Source organism: Triturus cristatus, chromosome 2_1 (assembly GCF_964204655.1).
Source record: "Triturus cristatus chromosome 2_1, aTriCri1.1, whole genome shotgun sequence".
Lineage (NCBI taxonomy): Eukaryota > Metazoa > Chordata > Amphibia > Caudata > Salamandridae > Triturus > Triturus cristatus.
Genome location: NC_140581.1, coordinates 543,664,782 through 543,686,192, shown reverse-complemented (window position 1 = coordinate 543,686,192; position 21,411 = coordinate 543,664,782).

The following is a 21,411-nucleotide window of genomic DNA, read 5'->3' as shown; positions in this document are numbered from 1 at the left end:
GGTTGGGTGAGTGTATGTATGGGTGTGTTAGTGATTGAATGTATATGTCAGTGGTACATGTGTGAGTAACTACATATGTGAAAGGCAGTATATATGTGTGTAAGAGTATATAAGTGGGTATATGTGAGAGTGTGTAATTGTAAGAGTGGCTGTATGGATGAGTGTGTGCTTGTATCAGTGATTGTATAAGAGCGTAAGAATGTGGTACTATTTTTATGAGCAAGTGAACTTGTGTGTGTATAACTGCATAGGTGAGTAAATGGGAGTGTGATTAATTATTTGCATGACTGACTAGGTGTGAGAGTACCTCTATGGATGATTGGTGGTGTGTGAGTGTCTATGTAGGTGTATAAATGCATATGATAGTCCTGTACTGAGTGACTGTAAGTATGAGTGACTGTACAGGTGAGTGAGTGGATGTGTGTGCAGATCTAAGAGTCAATGAGTGGGTATGTAGTTATTGGTATTGGAGTATCAATGGTTTTGAGAATGGACGTCTGAAATTTTGATTGAGTACATCAAAGGGTGTGAGAAGATGCACTAATTTATCACATAGATGATGTCATCAGTGATGTCATTTCAGATGTCATCAGTGATGTCATCGGTGATGTCACTGACCATGTCATGAGTGATGTAATATGTGACGTCATCAGCAGTTCATTGCGGGGGCGGGAGTTATAGTTAGCTGAACTAACTATAACGGGGACATTTCTAGGGTTTTGTACGAGGGAAATGTCCAGCTAACTATAACACCCCTGAAACCTTTGGTTTTTTCAGTGAATATATATATATATATACACAACACTCACCTTAATTATACTTACCCTACATAGACTTTACATATGTGGTAAAGGCATATGCATGGTAAAAATACATGGTAAGGGCATGCGTGGTAATTGGCAGGGTAGTAATGCCATACAACCATAATAGTCGTAGCATGGGAGGGAAAAGATCCTTTTTTATTTTTGATATTATACCTTAAGGGTTTGTGCAGGAAGGTGGGGCGTCCTCACATAGAAAGACATGGGTAGGAAAGAGAAATAATGAGGTGCTGCAAAGTTCTCTTGGTGATAAGGCCGAACAGACTGAAAGTGTCCCATGGCATGGACAAAACGCCAACTACGCCCCTTGATGAATGGACGGAAAGAAGAAAAAAATATATTTGCATCTTTATAATGTTGAACATTTGACACGTTTATGGGTTTGCGCATAAAAGCGTTCTCTGTTTATTTCATTTTTCACATTCTCATTATAATGAATTAACTAACAAATTCATGTATTTGAATTTGCATGGCTTTCCTCGATTTTTTTTCCGTAGATTATGTTTACATTTCAATGTGAGCACAAAGAGTTGCATGCAATCAATTCTTTTAAAGCAATATGCAAAACGCGCTCAACCTTTAATTTTATATTTTATCTATCAAATCACAGTGTTTACATTTAATGAAAGCAGAAAGAGTCGGAAAGGATTCCTTACCGCAAAGGAATATGCAAATGATAAGAGACTGGCTGTCCCTTTGCAATGGCAGGCAAGACACTTCTTGACTTAATTGATTTCTTTGAAGAGCTGATTTTTCAGTACATCGTGAAAATATCAAATGGATGACAAAAGTCCTTCCTGAAGTTTGCATACCTCTCGCTCAACCAATTACTAAGCCAGCAATTTCATATAGCGCATCTGGTTCCCTTATGCTTATTATAATTCCACATCGATTTATTATATCAATGACTCAGGAGGCATGCATAAATCCGTCAGCACTTTTCCTCCGAATCGAATCGAGCCTTCCATCTTCCACTGTTGGCGACCACACCCCGCGGCTGCTCTTACAATATTCTCTGAATTGTACCCATCCAAGTTTTCTGCAGAGAATGTTGGAGACTCGTCGGTAATTCCTTTTACTATATCGCTTGCAGTGTTTCCATGATATGTATTTCTTTCCTTTATGGGACTGCCTTTCTCTCCCATGTTTTCCTGCTGCTAAGAAGAAGACACCTCACTGGCTGAACTGCACTGTGTAAAGATGTGAATTAAATAAACTGCAGCTGGTGGCTTTTGTCAATGATGTGTCTGAAAATTAGGTATACAAATTAGACATTGCAGGTGCTTTTGGGGGAAAAATAATTTTTTATTTGCACTAATGTCCTTGTCAAATAGGGTGTGGGTTTTAGCAGTAATTTCTGTGTCACTCAGCACGAGATCTGATAAGATATGGATTCAAAAAGAACTTGATTGATACGGCATGCTCCATCAGGTAAGAATAATTTAAAATAAGGAGAGGATGGTGTGCAAGAACCCTGCTCTAAGACATATAGTTTCAAAGGTGGTGCTAGGATGTGGGCCTGTTCCTCCCCATCGGTTCCTTCAAAGGCATTGTTGCAGATTTTGAGAAGAGCTGGCCGATTCAACTCGATGCATGGGGTGCAAGCTAGACTGCGACTGTTGAGGACCAGTGGCAGCTGGCATCTACTGAGTGTGGACGGGCGGGCAAACAAAACAAAAAATGAAAAAAGAAAGGAATGCACTTACCGATCCTGATAACGAGGAGGACGTCCTCCTCACTCTGACCTCGTCTGCTGCGGGGACTGCGGTGCAGGCCCCAGCAAACGTCCTCAACCAATCCAGGACTGTTCACATGCTGTTGACCAGCATGTGAGCTGTGCCCTGATTGGTGGGAGCTGCTTCTTTCGCTGCTCTGCACTTGCCCTCAACCTAGCTGTCTTAAAACTGCTGGGCAGAGAGGTTTAACGTGTGCATCTGTGGCTGGCCATCTCAAGACGGCCGGCCAAAGACACATGGCAAGTTTAACAAAGTGCATAAGGCAGCCCTCGTCCCATCACTGCTTACTGACCAGGCCCTGCTCCGTCCTGACGCTGGACGGTAAAAAATAAAATGGTAATGAATTACCATTTTATTTTTCATCTCTTGGGCTTTGGTGGGGCACAAAAGTGAGGCAGTGCTCCTCCGCTCCAAAGGAGGAGCTGCCCCTGTTGAGGACAGAATATAGAGGGCATCCTCGGATGTTGGATGCCGTGTAAAGGCTGACGAAATACCCCAAAGTTGTTAGTTATAGCTGATGCAAGGCTGCGTTTGTTGAAGTAACAATGTGACAATGGCTTCATTGAGACTGGCAAGAACTTTTCCATTTGTGAATAGCTGGTGAGTGAGGGAGAGAAAGAATGAGTGAGTGAGAGAGAAGGTGCACATTCTCCATTTCATATCTTTTGACCAAAGACTGATCATGAACCCATGATGATGAATATCCGTAATTTCACTGTATACTCAGATACATGTCTAAGAATCATGATGGCACAAACTGAAACACTTCGATTTGTTTGAATCAAAAAGTCACTTTTCTCTAGCCAAGCATTAATTTCCTCAAGGCTGTGGGTGGACGAACAGACACAAGCCATTGACCTGAGCTAGATCAGGAATCTCTCAAATACTTTTATCAAGTATTGAGGCTCTAAGACCCACTTAGAGCAGGAGGTAGGATGAAGGAAAAGTCATAACCAGTTGTGAGCTAGAGCACTTTGAGACAGAAGTTAGTGAACTAAGGGGCGCGTGTTCAAGGCGAATGGCATCCTATGAAGTGGGTGACAGCAGGACTGCGCTCACATCAGTGAAATTATCTGTCAGAAGACATGAACTAACATCCCCTCTCACGCCTTCCCCTTACAATAGATCTTAAAGCAGACATTGATCGTCTATTTTTAAGATGATATCCAGGGGCTATCAATAGTGCAACAAGTATTGTGGCACCATGGCCTAAGAGTTTGAAGGGCTCACTGCACTAAAAAATAGCTGTATTTTGCTGCTAAACCAGTGGACGGGTGTGGGCGCATTTCCCTTGCGGGTCAGGCTCAAGGTACTTTTGCTAAACCGCTGATGGTGTCTTCAGCAGTGATTTCTGGAACGTACCTCCTGTCACACTGACCTACCATTTTTTTTAAAACGCTTCCCAAGACCTCTCAAAAACTCCCATTGGTTTTGTACTTCTAATTCTCATTGATACAAAAGCATAGGTTTCTGTCTAGCAAACACAACAGTAGTTGTCACGTGCTTTTGGGTTTAACAGCAATTGCTCTCCAATATTTCTACAATTAATTAGTTATCATAATGAGTTGTAAAGTAAGGATTACACAATTGGTGAGTCTACAACACTTCTGCAGCACCGCCCTCACCAGACAATAATACACAGACAGGAATTAGCATTCCACCCCAGAACAAAACCTACAGCCAGCATTGCTTGAAATTCTTTTTGCAGCAGAGTAATTGTGGGGGACAGATATCTGATGGGCCAGGCTGAAGTGACTCGCTTCCCCTGGTGTTCCACTTCTGCTGGAAAAGATTGCACGGAATTTTAAATGAGCCACAGTCGTCTGGAAATGTATAAATAAAGCAGCGGAGTGCCTTTAGTGAAGATTTATGATAGCAACAAAAGGGAACTGTAAAAAAACAAACACATTAAGCATCTCTGCAATTTTCAAGTGTTATTACTTGCCCCTTTTTGAGTATTTTAATAACATTAAGCGTATGTATTTATTTAGTTTGTCGCGTAATTACATAAATAACAATATTCAGTTGCAATGCACATTTTATATTGGCCATCTTGTTGAAATTATAGTGGAACAAGAATGACATAAGTGCGGATATTCGAGCGTCTGCTAAATGCTGGAGGGCTGCATTATTCATAAAGTATTTGAGAGATCATGCTCGCTGTTCATCCCCTCCTTTAATGTCAACAGTAATGTGTCTCTTGAAATAGAGAAATGGCGACTAAGCAAAGTCAATTATCTCACCAAAGAATTCATTTCTGATGTTTTTTTTTTTTTTAGAAAACATTTCTATCTGCTCAGTGGGATGCCCTTCAGAACATTTTGTCTTCTGATCAAAAACTATCGGGACAGGTTTTCTGAGGTAAACATTTCACAAAAGGCTGGGCATTGAAACACTGGTGTTCTTTCTTAAAAAGATTAATATTGCGAGCTACATTTTCATCTGCATCCCTTATGGAACATCGAGCTCCTGTCAGCCTATCAGAAGGAGTGCCATCCCTGCTTACCTGTATCCCTCGTTAGAGGTGGGCATTCCATCAAGTTTGTATGAAGTGCCAGTCCAGGTCCGAGCCAGCCATCTGGCTCAGCTCTAACACACGAAGCAGGACCTGAGCCATCAAAGGTTTTGCCATCAAAGGTTTTGCCATGCAAATGGCACAACAAAGGTCATGTAGCATACGATACTCAAAACAACCAAAAAAACATATCTTAAACAATTATATTTGACCTGCTAGCTACCCTGAGGCGGAAGCCGGGGTGTTTGCTCCTCGACTGTTTTTTAAAATAGTCTTTCTAGCACACTGTTTTCTGTTGATTTTAGAACTTTAAACTGTGGTAATAATTGTTGCACTTTACGAGCGCTTTAGTGGGAAGATCAATATCCCTCCTTAGCGTCACCACCCACGTGTCTCGGGGCCACACCCTCCCTCCTCCGTATTACCATGCTCACTCTTCGAGAGCGCAGCGGTCGAGCGCAGCGGGCACACCATCAGCACGCCGAAGACACGCCAAAGACTAGCCCGTCTGTGCCCGTCCGTGCCAGGATGGGGCACGAGGCAGAGGCTCCCGCCCCCCCTACATCTCGTAGGCTGATAAGATCGTCATCTGATTTGAAAGCGCTGCACCCTACCCCCAATCCGAGGTGCTCAATATTAAACCTCCACAAAGTCGGAATACGCTCCTGCGCGGACTGTAAACTGTCCGCCTCAATTTGTCAACACCACCCTGACACCTCCAGAAGACATAGGAAAAGCAAAGTACTGCGTAAAAACGAACCTCTAACTTACGTATTTTACAGTACAAATTGCCCATCTTTGCCAAAACATAAATATGATATTTTCAACCTCCTAGCTGAAAACGGTCCCAGTGCCCTTTTCTTATCTGAGACCTGGCTGCACGACAGCGCCGGGCCGGATGTTGCTACCGCCCTCCCTGACAACTACGCCATTGTCAGAATAGACAGGAACAAACAGCTAGGTGGTGGGATAGCTATTATCTTTAAGAGAGAACTAAAATGTACCCTGGAACCTGTAGCTATTCCAGACTGTGAAGCGGGTCTCTTCAAAATTTCCTTGAGCCCGAATTTCACGATGTCAGGCATTCTGATTTATCGCCCCCCAGGAAATCCCTCTCAATGGGTATCCAACTTAGCCAATCTTATCACCCCTTATTACATCACTTTAAGTAATTTCTCCCTGCTGGGCGATTTGAACCTGCACCTAGAGGACCCCACCATCCCCTCCTGTTCTAACCTTCTTGAAGACCTGAAGGCCTTAAACCTATCCCTGATCAACTCTAGCCCTACTCATATAGCTGGCCACTTGCTGGACCCTATAATCTCCAACATCGACAAACTAAGTTGTATTGCCACCTTGCCAATAAGCTGGTCTGACCACCACCTTATCAAATTCAGCATTAATTTTCCACCCTCCCCTAACCTGCAATTTGATGATGCTCAAGGCTCATCTAGGAAAAACTGGAAGCTAGTAGACTTGGAACTGCTAAACTCGGCATTACAAGAAAACCCACCAAGTTGTAGCTCAAACATGGATTGCCTAGCAACCGAAGCGCAAAATTGGCTTAGCGATGCAGCCAACAAATGTTTGCCCTCTTCTTGCAGCAAAGGAAATAGACACCGCCTTCCCGCTCCATGGTATAATGATACCCTAAAGACTGAAAAATCCAAATGCAAAAAGCTCGAACGCAAATGGCGTAAGAATTACGCCCCTGATGCGAAAAGAAGCTACCAGGAAGCCAGGAATCTTTATCACACGGCCTGCGCAAAAGCAAGAGCTGCTTTCGTCTCAAAAACTATCATGGAAGCCACTAATATGCCAAAAACCCTTTTCAACAAAGTTAAAGAACTGGCTGGTGCACACACTACAGCTGCTGCACCCCCATTAAATACTCAACAATGTCAGGCATTAGCATGCTTTTTCACTGAAAAAATTGATAAAATCATCCTAGATATCAAGGCAAACAATACAAAACCATCCTCTCCCTCTGACTCAGTACCAACTTCCCCTTGTGACAACTTACTGGAATCTTGGCCTGCTCTCCCAGTAGACATACTGAAATTAATTCTTAAGACCATAAAATCCGGCTCCCCCAGGGACCCCATCCCCATCAAAATCATCAAACAACTTGATGATAACTCATTGGAGATCATTACAAATCTTCTGAACTCCTCCCTTGATCTTGCCACTGTCCCAGCCTTATGGAAACATGCCATGGTTACGCCCCTTCTGAAGAAACCGACTGCAAACCCGGAAATCCTCACCAATTACAGACCCATATCCCTGCTCCCGGCATTTTCCAAATGTTTGGAGAGACACGTGCATTCTGCTCTAGCTACTTTTGCAGAAGAAAACTCTCTACTACATCCATCACAATCCGGTTTCAGGGCGGGTTTCTCTACAGAAACCGCCCTGTTTGGAGTCACTGAACACATCCGAAAGCTACTTGATCAAGGTCAGACGGTCGCGCTCGTGCTATTAGACCTGAGCGCGGCGTTCGACACCATCTCCCACGAAACACTTATCAAAGAATTGTACAAAAATGGTGTACGAGGAAAGGCACTGGAGTGGATCCGGTCATTCCTGAAAAACCGAACCTTTCAGATCACATCTTCACGAGCCGTTTCGGATATCCTGCCTGCACCCCATGGAGTGCCCCAAGGGTCTATTCTTAGCCCTCTGTTCTTCAATTTATATCTCAAACCCCTGGCCGACCTTGTTGAACAATCGGGTCTCACTCTTATGAACTATGCCGACGACTCCCAAATTATTTTTTCCCTATCCGAATCCTGTCCTCACTCCCCTTCTTTACTCAAAGATGGACTCCTAAACATCCTGAACTGGATGACAAAAAACCATTAATTAAACGGCGATAAGACGGAGATACTGGTCCTGGGAAAAGATCTAGATCTGTGGAATCCCGTACACTGGCCTGACCAGATGGGCGCCTTTCCTACTCCGGTGACCCATACTCGAAATTTGGGCTTCATTTTGGACAATTCCCTATCCATGAACCAACAGGCCAGTAAATTGACTGGCCTATGTCTCACCATAGTGAAATGGTTGAGAAAGATCCTCTGGATGCTGCCTCTGTCCACGCAAAAGACCGTAGTCAATGCCCTCATTACATCAAGGCTTGACTACGGCAACATTCTGTATCTGGGCGCAAACAAATCTGTTGTCGGCCAACTGCTGGTGGTGCAAAACGCAGCAGTTCGTCTACTGTGCAATATTCCCAAAAACTCTGGAGTCTCGAACCATCGTCGGGAACTCCATTGGTTAAGGATCGAAAACAGAATCCGCTTTAAAGCCCTGAACTATATGTTCAGAATTAAAGCAGGCACAGCACCTAAATACCTTCAAACCCTCGCCTACCTCTACACTCCCAAGCGCAACCTTCGGTCACAGAAGGCAGCCTTTTTCTGCGTACCGAGATTCAAACAGGCGAGAGCAGGTGGCAGATCCTTCGCCCATCTGGGACCTTCCCTCTGGAACACACTCCCTCCCTTCATCCGAAAGGAAGAAAACTACATCAGGTTCAGAAAGTTTGTTAAGACCTGGCTATTTGAACAATAATACTCAATAGCCACTACCCCTCTTTTCTGTCCTCAAACTAGCTGTGTCTAGGCGCCGGGAAACCCTTTATGGGTAGCTGTTGCGCCCTATAAATTGAAAAAATAAATAAATAAATAAATATTTGGCTTCACAACATTACTTTCAAAAGTCATAGGGGCAGATTTATGAGCCCCTTGTGCCTCATTTACACCGCCGTTGCGCCACTTTTGTGACGCAGCGGCGGCGCAAATCCTGCGCCATGCTGCGGGGTATTTACAACGTGATGCATCTGGGAGATGCGTCACGTTGTAAAGCCCTGCGCCAGCAGTAGGCGTACCTGTGCAGGGGGGGGCGTTCCGTCGCAGGAACGCCTCCTAAAAGTGGCTGAGTGAAATCTACAAGATTTCACTCAGTCACTTTTGAGCCCATGCTGCGTCAAAACCCTGCGCCTGCTTGAAGCAGGCGTAAGGATTGACGCAGCATTGTAATGATAGGGCACCCCCGAGCCTTGCTCCAGCGACTCCAGCAATGCGCCGCCCTTCCGCCATCAGATGCGTCACGCATCTGTTTATCCTTGCGCCACGATGCGCTGCATTGAAAATGCAGCACATCTATTGTGGCGCAAGGGTAAACTTTCGTGACGCATCTTTCCTGGCGCATCCCTGCTGATTTGCAGGGATGCGCCAGGAAACATAAATCTGCCCCATAGTTTTTAAGCATGAACTCAGGCTCATGTAAAATCCGGATGGTATATGGTGGGGATTTATCCCCGCCATTAGAATATCAATTAATAATGATGTTGTTTGTGTATGTCCTGTGTTGGTTATTTTGTGGCTTTTGTTCATATATGTGGTTTGTATGTCGTTGATCAGTCTTAATGTCTTTGTTGATTAGGCTTTCATGTTAATTGGTTTTCAGCCCTGACAAAGTTCCCACGATTTGGAACAAAAGGCGTTGGCTGAGCTGTTTGTTTTAACACGAAATTGTACTCAAATATGAAGAAGGAATATGAATAAAGAGTTTTAAAACAATAAGATTGCCTTAACTTCATCACCTGACGCACCTCCTGTTGCTTTATGTATGTGCGTGTGTATACACATCACTGCGGGCCTTCCAAAGTTTGCAATTTGAAAAGTGCCATTAGTTGGAGTTCCCATATATTATGTAATGCTTTTTTTGCTTAGAGATGAATTTGGGGTTTACTTTGTCAAAATTAATGATCTTGCATGAAGCACGATCGGTTTCTCTATTCCCTTGCTTTAGCCTTTGGTTCGGCCTGTTAAAATGCCGACGTCTGGAGAAATAATCTCAAAAGGAAGAAAGAAAATTGCATTTTAGTCACTGACTATGATACGTCTGAACACTTTCAATTAACTGCTCATCTCAGCATTTGAAAGACAGCGAGTGCAGTCAGTTGTATACACCGTTTCAAACTTAGCAAATAATCTCTGTGGTAACAGACAAGCATTTAAGGATCCCTCTATTTACCAGATTGCCTACTTTGCACATTCTTTTTTTTTTTAAGTTTTTTATTTTATATCACAGCACAATTTCTAATACATACAAATATTATCTGAGGAATAGTTCACAATACATTTTTGTTTTACAGAGATGAGTAAACATTATTATAACTATAGTTACCATCATAATTTATGTCGCCCGTTCATAGTAAGAGAAGAGAAATTAAAAACCTGCCTTTTTACCCTACTTAGAGGCTACTATCAATCATATCTTCCTTCCATCTATATATGGGCCCCCAGATACGTCTGCCAAGCATTCTCCCTTTTTTGCCCTTTCTCTCATAAATCCCTTTTTCAAGATTTTCGGTGGCCAGCAACCTAGCAAGCCATTGCTGAAACGTTGGGGCAGCTTGATCCAACCAGGCTGAGGCAATGCAGATACGTAATACAGCCATAGCTACAAAGAGGAAGTGATAAAATGGATCTTGCCCTTCCTTACTATTTATCCCCAAAAGTATTATAGCTGGAGTAAGGGACATTTTAAGATTCAATGTTTGGCCAAAGAAATATTCGATTGCACTTGTCAGGGTTTGCAACTGAGGACAAGATGCAAACATCTGAATTAACTCAGCATCCAAACTATCACAACGTGGACATCTAATTCCCTCCTGTCCCCCTCACTGTGCAATCCTTGCTAGAGTATAATACAAAGAGAAAATTGTTTTAAAATGCTGAGCTTGAAGTCCCGCAGAACAAAGGACGAACTGGCCCAGCTCTAAAGAATCACAAAAGCTATCTTGATGAATGCCGAGTTTGTCTGCCCATTTCTTCCATGCTTATCCAGATCATCCTGCTTGAGTAAATAAAGTTCAGCATAAATCCTCCGAATAGTGGAGTCTCCCCCTTCTCTGACAAAGTCAATAATTTTAATGTCTCTAAAACCATTAAACACGCCCTTTTTCCCTCCTAGAAAGCTACGTATTTGAAGATACTTGAAGAAATTTCTCTTGTCGATACCATAATCATATTGAATTTCGGAAACAGGGCGAATTCCGTCTGGCCCTTTTAAATCCCCTATTTTCCAGATCCCACACCCCTCCCATTCTGACATTATAGAATCGGAAAAAAATCCTGGAAAAGTGGGGTTTCTAAACAGCTGGGTGTAGAAGTTAATTCTCCCAAGACCAGTCTTTTTTCTAAATGATGCCCAGATCTTGAACACAGCCACCAGAGTCTTAAATCTTGTCTTTTTAAAATAACTAGGCTCAGTGTATTTCAAAAAACATTTCATAGCATCCTCTCCCAACAATAACTTGTACATCTCTGGTGACCCTGTCTCAATCCATGGAACTGTAAAATTCCCACCAATTAGCCCGCTCATATATTGAAATGCAACTACCCAACCACCTCTTTCCCTTGCCAACGACATATATCTCAGGGCCCTCCTTGTTTTCCCACGTCCCCATATAAACCTGTTTACCATATGTTCGAGCACCGCAAATCATTGCTACTCAGATTATAGCGGTATAGCCCTAAATAGGTAGAGTACTTTTGGTAGGAACACCATTTTAACCACATTGCAACATCCGACCAGTGACATATGAAGATTGTGCATTCTATCAAAGTCTTTTTTTGCCTTCTTAATTACTGGTTCAATGATTCTCTCTACTACCTTCCCCAAATCTGATGTAATATCACTGCCTAAATAGATAGCTGAATCTGTCACCCGCGGGTCATCTAGGTCTGCCCCCCTGTTTTTGACTATCTGTGTCTTAGATCTATTTAGTGAGTACCCAGAAACTCGGCCAAATGCTTGGGCTTCTAATTCTATTGCAACTAGGGCATCCTGAGGATTAGAGGTGACCACTGCAATATCATCTGCATATGTCAGCATTTTTGTTTCTAACCCATGGTATCTAATAGGGGTGATTCCCTTGCTAACCTCCAGCTTTCGAATCAAAGGGTCAATATACATGGAAATAAAGTAGTGGGGTACACGGACAACTCTGCCGTGTGCCGTGCTTGAATAATAAGGGTGTCGTGTACCCCCGTGCAGCCATAGCCAGGCCGTAGGTGCTTTGTATAAAGCCTGGATTGCTTTGATATATCCAATACCAAACCATTTCATAACTGCCCAGAGATAGTCCCAGGAGACCCTATCGAATGCTTTTTCGGCATCCAATAGCATCAGAGCCATAGGGTCCCATGAGGCTTTGGCAGCATCAAACAGGGTTATGACCCTGCAAACGTGTGGTGTTGTTGTGTTGTTCCCCTCTCTGGTATAAACCCGTGCTGACAAGGGTGAACACATTTTCCAATAATATGATTTAAGCGTGTCGCCAGGGCCTTAGAGAAGATTTTAGCGTCATTGTTCATAAGCGTTATCAGTCTATAAGACCCTGGTTCTAAATCAGGCTTGCCCTTTTTCAGAAATATTATTATATCTGCCCTGGCCCATGACTCAGGAATGGAGCTGCCCTGTTGGGCTTGAAATAACGTTTCTACCAGATCAGGCCCAATTACCTCCAGAAAGGTTTAATAAAATTGTAAAGGGATCTAATCTGGTCCCGCTGCCTTACCAGAAGGAAGGCTATACAGTGCACTGTAGATCTCTTCCTGAGTCAGTGGGAATTCAAGTGCCTCACTGTCTTTGGAAATAATACTTTATAGAGGAATTCCGCTAAGATACCCTTGAATTAAGCTCTGCTCCCTCAGCTTTTCCTCATTATAAAGCTTTTCACAGAAATAGCGGAATACCTCTAGAATTCCTGGTGAGCCCTCAATTATATTCCCGTTTTCATATAGTATTTTCCGAATCTCCCCTGCTGCGCTCTTTTGTCTTAATCGAGTTTCCAAAGTATGCCCCACCCGCTCGCTGAACTCATAACAGTGCTCCCTCTTAGCAAGAAATCTTACTGCTACCTTGGCGGCTGTAATATCTCCTATTTTGGCTGTAGCAAGAGCCAGCCTAAGCAGTATATCATTCAGTGAATTACCCATCGAATTGCAGCGGCGAGCTCCTCCTCTGCGTCCGTTAGTGCCTTACAGAGCATTTTCTCCTGTTGTACTTCTCTTTTCTGTCGATGCAAGCTGTAACTCAATGTCTCTCCTCGAACCCCGGATTTGAACGCATCCCAAACTATCCCAGAGCTAGCACTCTTCCTATTAACCTCCCAGAACCCCTTAATCCAATAATTTATATGAAGTACGTACTCTGGTTCTTTCAGGAGTCCTCTTTCGAAAGTCCAGACCCCCTCTGGCATTTCCCCCACCCAGGACAACAGTTAAAATTAAAGGGTTGCGATCTGAGATGATCAGGATGTGTTTCTCTATCCTACATCTGGCGATTAATAGATTTGAAACGAAGAGGTAATCTAGTCTAATGATTGACTTGTGGGGAGCGGAAAGGAACGTACTGCCAGGATCATCAGGTTTTAAGTGCACCCACGCATCCGAGAGTGTATTATTCTGAACTAAATTGGTAAGTGTTCTAAAAACCTATCTCTTCCGGCCCACATACCTATCTCCTGCCTCCCCCCAGAGTCCACCCAAGCCGTTAATTTTAAAATCCCCACACATGATTACTGTGGTGGGCCATAAAGCTAGCTCAACATCCAGAAAATTCTAAAAGTTCAGGGTCGTCCTCAGTCGAGCCATACACCGAGCATATAGTAAATGTCTCTCCTGATAACATACATTCTACCATTGCCCATCTACCCCACCTGTCAGATAACTTCTTCTTAAAAATTATGTCACATCGCCGGGAAAGAATGGCAACCCCTCTTGTTTTGGTACCTTGTGTGGTATTTGTGATGAGTTTAAAGCCTAGTTGCTCCATTAAGCTACCTCTAATACCCTCGATATGGGTCTCTTGAATGCATAGTATATCTATGCGCAACGTCTCTTGGCCTGCTCGTTTAAGCCACATATGTTAATTGAGGCGACACGCAAACCCATTAATTAATATTAAGTACATTTCTAATCTACTTATCATCTTTATTTAATCTTTGCTTTCGTGGCTCCATACTTTGATTTATCTGTTTCCTTTCCTTTCTGTATTTGTCAATCACGCTATACCTCATGTGCCGTACTGTGCTGTATTGTGCCCTCACCCTCCCTGCCGCCCCCAGACCCCACTGATCCACCGGTCCGCCCCCTTGCACACCCCTCTGCCCCACATCCTTCACAGGCAATTAGGTCAAGCATAACCTTTGTGAGGCAGCCGAAGCTCACAGCTCAAGTCGCTGCAGATTCTCCCACCCCAACCCACTGACACACCACTGTGCTCTATACCTGGTGATTTATAAACTAACAAAGAAGGAACAGAAGGGGAAAAAACCTACGAAAATAGCAACAGATCAAACATAACAAAAGGAAAATCCTTTGTTATAATTTGACCAGAAGGTTGCACCCTTTCATTACAAGAAGCCGATCACACCCCTCCAGCATTCCCCTTTGCATCTTTTAGCTCAGTCAAATATTATTGTGCCTTGATTTCTGAGAGGAACATATGGACCCTCCCATTTGAAATGACTTTAAGCCGAGCTAGGAAAAGTAAAAAAGCTTTGCAGCCGATCCCCTAAAAGGGAGTTATCAGCTGTCGGAGTCTCCATCTCCTTTCGACTGTGACATGACAAAAGTCTGGCCGAGCGAAGAATGTATTGCCTCAAATGTTCGTTTTGCGTCTGGCTTTCCTTTGTCCAAAATTGCCTGCCTAAGGAGAAAGTTACCAATATATATTAAAATAGCCTTGGGCCGTTCCCCTTGCCCGGCTATATAGCCTTTATTTTGTGTCAGCGGGAAACGGTGTCCCCTCTGAACCTCCATGTCCCAATTCCAATGAGCAAGGTCAGGAAATACTCCCGTTAAGAGGGTTACTACAAATGCCATACTGTTTCCCGCTTCAATGTTTTCGGCACGGCCCAGCAATCTTATATTGTTTCTTCGCTGTCTATTCTCAAAATCTTTGAGCTTCCACATCATATCTTCCGTTTGCTTCTCATTCGATTCCTTATAGAGTAATCCCACTGGAGCATACGGGCCGTTGCTGTGTCCACCTTAGAAGGGCTTGTTATAGATTTAGACTACGCTTCGGGGTTGTAGCTTTGTGAGTTCGTGGTGCCTTTAGTATTGAGGAGGATTCCTCAGAATCAGACCCATCAGATGTGTTGCCTTTACTAGATAGCAAAACATCAGTGTCATCATTAAGGGAGAAAAACGTATCCCCCTCTAGGGATCCAAGAGTCATTTTAGTCCATAGAGGTAACTGGTCTTGTCCCACCGGTTTCCCTTGGAGTGCCCTCACAATGGGGGCATCAGATGTATTTAACAACCTGCCATTACCTTTTCTAGCAGCTACTCCATCAGCTTCTCTAGTGGGAGGCAAGCTACACTCGAACACCTTGCTACCCCTGTCAGGCATACAACCCGATGCTTCCTTCTGCTCCTCTGAGGCTGATGGTGTCGGCCCAACAACAGGGCATGCGATCTCCTCTACTTGCCTGAACTCCGGTCCGGTCTGTAGCTGAAACATTGTATCCCCAGAAGGAGGAGCCAGACCAGACTCAGCTGCTCCTCTTGTGCCGGGCCGCTGGCACTCTCCGCGCTGTTTGCCGCAGCTGATACTGCTGCTGCCTGGAAAGCCTCTGTTACTGTCGGCTGCTGAAAGGAACTCTCCCGGACCTTACTACGTTCTTCCACGCCATCCTTCGCTTTGCCGCCATTGCCGTGATTGTGCTGAGCCACGCACAGCCGTGGCGGAGATGGCCGGAGAGGCGGCCTACTTCTGAGAGTCTTTCGGGCCCTCCTTCAGGGATTTGTTCAGTCTCAGACCCATCCTTTTGGCCATGAGCGGGCACTGTTATAGCACTAGGGGAGTGACCCGAATCTCCATAAGCAGTGCTTTTTTAGTCACGGTCAATCCACCGGATCTCCGACCCCAAATCAGCACCCAGCCAATCAGCTGGTCAGCCAGGTAGATGCAAAGTGGCATATCAAAACTTCATCTTAACCACAGAGGAGAGTCTCTGCAGCGACTCTCACAAAAGTCAGTTGGCGGCCATCTTGCCTCTCAGTCGGCGACCCATCTACTTTGCACATTCTTATTGAAAAGCTTACTTGTGTAAATTGCTCCCTGTCATTTGAAGCGTCTGATTTACTTTATGAAATAATCACCTTATGATCACATCTAAACTCAGAGAGGGCCAGATCCAACAAAATTTAACTGGGAACACTTGCCATAAAAGAGAATTAAGCTAATAGTTGTCAATTATTGCAATATGTTTGCACATTTTGGGATCCCCTATTATAATAAACGTAAGCTGCTTCCTTTCCTGGTGACAGGCTCACTACTAAGGATGCCATGGAGTTGGTTTTAGATTACTACACTAGGAAGATATCATATTATAGTTACCATTTGTAATTCGACTGGTGTATAAGATACTGATTCATCTTCCTCCAGCCATAGATAGAGGAATATTATTCATAACATGCATGAAATATGTCATAACTATTTAACATGGTCACCACTTGTACACAGCCAATAGTGATATGTATGATATGAATAAACACACTTTTATATGCTTATTACATTTAATATTTAATTTGTAAAAAATAATATACTGCAGTTATAGGAAGCCTTTTCTTTTAACATTATCAGCTATAGGATACAGAAAGCACAGCCTTTGGATTTAGAAATGTTTGTTTTCTGATAGGAGTGTGTCCAATTATTGGCCTCTATGAGAGGGTTGTACCAGTTTTAGGATTTGGAACCCAATATTGTTTAAGTTATGTTTTTGTTTCTACATTGAATGAGTTCCTACTGGTGCTTTTACTTTTTTAGACTTATTTTGCTCTCATGTTCGGTGAATCTTCTTACAGATTTCATGCTTGTTTTTCTCACACATTCCACTCTAGCTGGGCATTTGATGGGACATTATTTTGTATGCATCAGAAGATAATGTACTGTCAGGGGCATATTCTCAAGGACTTATCGCCGAGTCATCAGCACTTTATCGCAGCCAAAGTGGTGATAAAGTTATTGCCCTATTCACAAGCTGGTGCTAACAGCTGATATCACCAGTTTTCCTGCGATAGCAGCCGCAAAAAACATCACGACAGATGACACCTGCAACTAACGCTAATGAGATGCAAAGTAGGTGTTCCCGTGCAAAAAGCAGCAACAACACCACTTCGCAACATTCTCAACAACCAGCCAGATCTGCGATAAGAACCCAAAACATGCGATAAGGCACGTTAGCAACAGAGATTTAACACCTGCTCTTACTTGGTGTTAAGACGGACGACAACCTGCACCAGAAAAGGGAGCCCAGCCCAGAGCTACACCTGAAGAACAACAGATGCCATGGAGCCAATGATCAAGCAGCTCAGAGCCCTAAGAGGGCCACACCCCGCCCCCCACGACAAAGATATTTCACCTCAACTTTACGAAATCAAGAACAAAACAATTCGCCTAATGTCGCTCAATTACAACAATTAACATTCATGTGTGTTCAGAAAAAGGAGAATCATTCATTCATCTTTGAATTTCCAAACACATTTTTTATTTAACTTATACTCTATACAACTATTTGGAAGAGTCATGGCAGGTCTTCTCTGGATAATCTGTAAGTCACAGAATGCAAGAAAAAATTCAAGATAAGAAGGTGTGTCATGCGCTCATCAAAGCACAGAGAACGAGAGAAAGAAAGAGAGAAAGAAAGGGAGAGAGAGAAAGAGAGAGAAAGAGAGAGAGCAAAAAATGGAGAGAGATAGAGAGTGAAAGGAAGAGAGAGAGAGAGAGAGAGAGAGAGAGAGACAGTGAAAGGGAGAGGGAGAGAGAGAGAGAGAGAGAGAGAGAAGAGAAAGACAGTGAAAGGGAGAGAGGGAGAGAGAGAGAAAGAGAGAGAAAGTGAGAGAAAGAGAGAGTGAGACAGAGAGAGAAAGAGAAAGAGAAAGAAAGACAGTGAAAGGGGAGAGGGAGGGAGAGTGCCGACACTGTGGACCCAGGCCTCACTGCTCACCTGCTGCCACCGGTGTGTCTCCAACCACTTGCCGGTATACACTGCAGTCCACCAGGTCCCTTATCTGAAACAGAGTCCAGATTAATGAATGGCAGAGTTTATATCAGTGCACTCGCCATCATTGCTTGCCCACCCCTGCGCACACAGGCTGCTGCAGCCCAGCCCCTCCCGCTGCTCAGCAGTGATTGCCCGCCCCTGCGCACCCAGGCCGCACTTCTCTCCTTCCGCCACCAGCGTGTCTGCAAGAGGGCCCACCACGTGCCGGTGCAAGCTCCAAGCCTGGGACCTGTGACCTTGGCAGCCTCCACAGCATGCAGCCCCGCACCATGGGCCACAAGGTCACACACGTGATTCTGGGTCTTGATTTCGCAATGGCAGAGATCATATCAGTGCACACGGCATCATCGCAGGCTGCACACCCGCCCAACTCTTTAGGTGCCATTAACTCTGTGAACCGCAAATCAACGCCATATGGTGGTAGGCCCGCGCTGCCCACTGGCTCAGGCCTACACTGAGGTACAGCAGGGCCCACACAAATCCTTACCAGTCCGGACTGCCAGGACAGCGCATCATCGCAGGCTGCACACCCGCTCAGCACTTAAGGTGCCCCTACGTCAGTGCACCGAAAGTCACCGTCCCATGACGGTAAGCCCATGCCGGCCGCAGAGTATCCGGTGCCACCAAGTCTGCGCAACACAAGTCATGGACCCTTTATGATTGAGTCTCGTGATATGTCAGGCGGACACAGCCATGTCTCCTCCGGCAGTGGAGAAGAACTGGGACACCCCTTTATACGTTAGCCAAGTGGGCTGGGTCGTCGTACGCCAGGCCAGCGTAGGGGTGTGAATAATTATACCTGGGCTCTGGGCATGGTTCATATCTGGGCTGGACAGGAAACCAACTGATGCATGTGTCTCTGTTGCAGTGTCGGCGCCACATGACCCGCAATCGACAATGTTGCATGCACCCGGAAGGCGGCCGCACACGAAGGGATTGTACAAGGAGCGCAAGACTGCTCAGGCTCTTGGCTCATACTTGCCAACTGTTGTGTGTGTATCGCTATTGGTGCACCACAAGACTAAGGCCTGGCCTCATTTGCAGCGCGATAGCCACATCACATTTCTAGTATGCAAGCAGTAGTCAGACTAACATGAGGGATGCAAGCACCTTTGTATCAATACATAAGGTGGAAGGACATCTGCACCTCCAACCTTGGTCTTGCATGCCGATACCATAGCAGATGATGATGACTCCCACACTACGCACAGCGCTAATGAAAGAGCAACGTATCCATTCCCCACACACAGAAGTCCTTGCTCGAGGTACTCTTGTATGGAATGCCCTTGGCACTTACGTACACAACAACCCATACGTCCAAATGTTGCACACACATACAACTCATTGCTCCGAGCTGTGGCATATCATCCACATTACTGCTGCAGGTCAGAGGAGTGCAGGTTCTATGAGTGCCACCAACGCAATAGCAGAACATCCCAGGCACATTCACAACGCCTGTCACGTGGAACTGTACCGTGACCGAATGCTGCCTGTTAGTGTCTGATGCATCGGTCTGCATTTTGTGGCCCTTGTCTTGCCCGTACTGACACACACATGCTAATTAAATCTATGCAACTTCACTAGTGTTCAACTGTGATGAGTGTTGATTAGAATGACAAATCGTGTGGCTCAATGAGCATTGTCCGTACACAGTGAGGGACTGACTGATACATTTCACTTAGGGGTGAGTCCCTATTGCCAGCTCCACCTCTGTGAGCCAGACATTGTGGTTGGGATCGTTGCTGACAGACCTGTGCTCTTACGTGTCTTCAGCAATGTGAGTATGGTGTCCAACTTCTTGCCATCTGAATCAATGTGATCCATCACTACAGGCTGTGTCCACCCAGTTAAGTGTGAGTAGGTATGCAAAGAGATGTTCTGTTGCCAAATGTGATGGGGGACACTACTTTAGGCCTGCCAACGACTTTGACATTTCATGCACAGCCCTATTTCTAACATTGCGTGGGGCAAAGTTGTGAAAATCGGCGATTGTTGTTTCAGAGCAATAAGCTAGTGCACACATTCCCAGTCATCTCACTGCCTATGTGTGTCACGGTCACACATGCGCATTGCTTCAATTTCCCAGGGTGTACCTTTTTGTGCAATCAATGTCCTTACATTCATCCATACTTTCATACTTGATTGATTATGGCAATGACATGTCTGTGTGAATTTGAATGATTTATTCACATTCAGTGGAGTGTCGGAGCTGAAGCAGTACATGGCCATGCAAACCCCACATTCCATTGTAGCCCAGTGGAGGGCCAGCCAGAGTCATCTAGGGATTGACAAGTACATCGGAAGAGGAAGAGTACAGTCCGCAGTGTGAGTGCTGTGTCATTGTCAAGCAAACAGAATACGGCAGTCCATGTCGAGGTCCAAGGTGAGTGTTGCAGAGTGTTTCGGGGGACAGTGAGAGGTGTTGTTACAGGGCATGATGCAGGGGGCAGAACCCAGCTGAAACAGGGCATATGGCGGAGAAGATTGCTACTGGCTCCTTCTTAATACACAGGTGGATTCTCCCGCATCTTCGTCCTCTATGTCATCCGTCTGACATGTGGGTGCTGATGTTTGGTCTGCAGCACTGTGTGCCTCTGACACATCAGGTGCAGGAGATGTGTGTGTGGAAGCACCAGCAGCATTCATCAGCGACTTAGTGGCAGCAATGCGATGATGAGGATCTGCAGGGCATGGAAGATACAATGACTTTTTGCTGGTGTGCATCCGTGGCAGCCATTCTTTCCGCATGCATCCACTCCATGTTCTCCATTATACTCAGCATCTGTGCCAACACTCGGGTGACATCGCTGAGGCCACTCTGACTAGACAGTTCTTCTCCTCTCAGAGGCATGACTGGAGCGGTGTCGGGCATGGATTGTTGGACATCATGTAGCGAACTGTGGGTGTCCGTTAAGGAGTGTAAGTGGTCCCTGATGTGACTTAGACACCCACATATGTCATCTAATTTGACTGCCATGTGGTCGAACCCCACCCGAACCTGTTCAGCCACCTCCTTCTAGCAGTCTAACACCTGGCCTTGGAATGCGATGTGTTCCTCGGTGATGTGTTGGGAGCCAGCCGTGGTGGTGGGTGCTTCCTGCTGTGTGGTCTGTGAGGGGGGTGGTGTCTCCTTGATGCAGCTGGGCTGCCCTGCTCCTGGAGGTGGTTTTCCGTAGCTGTCTATGAGCTGTTGTAGGGCATCGGTGTCGAAGGTGTGGTGGTCTTCTTCATCATCACTGATGAGTT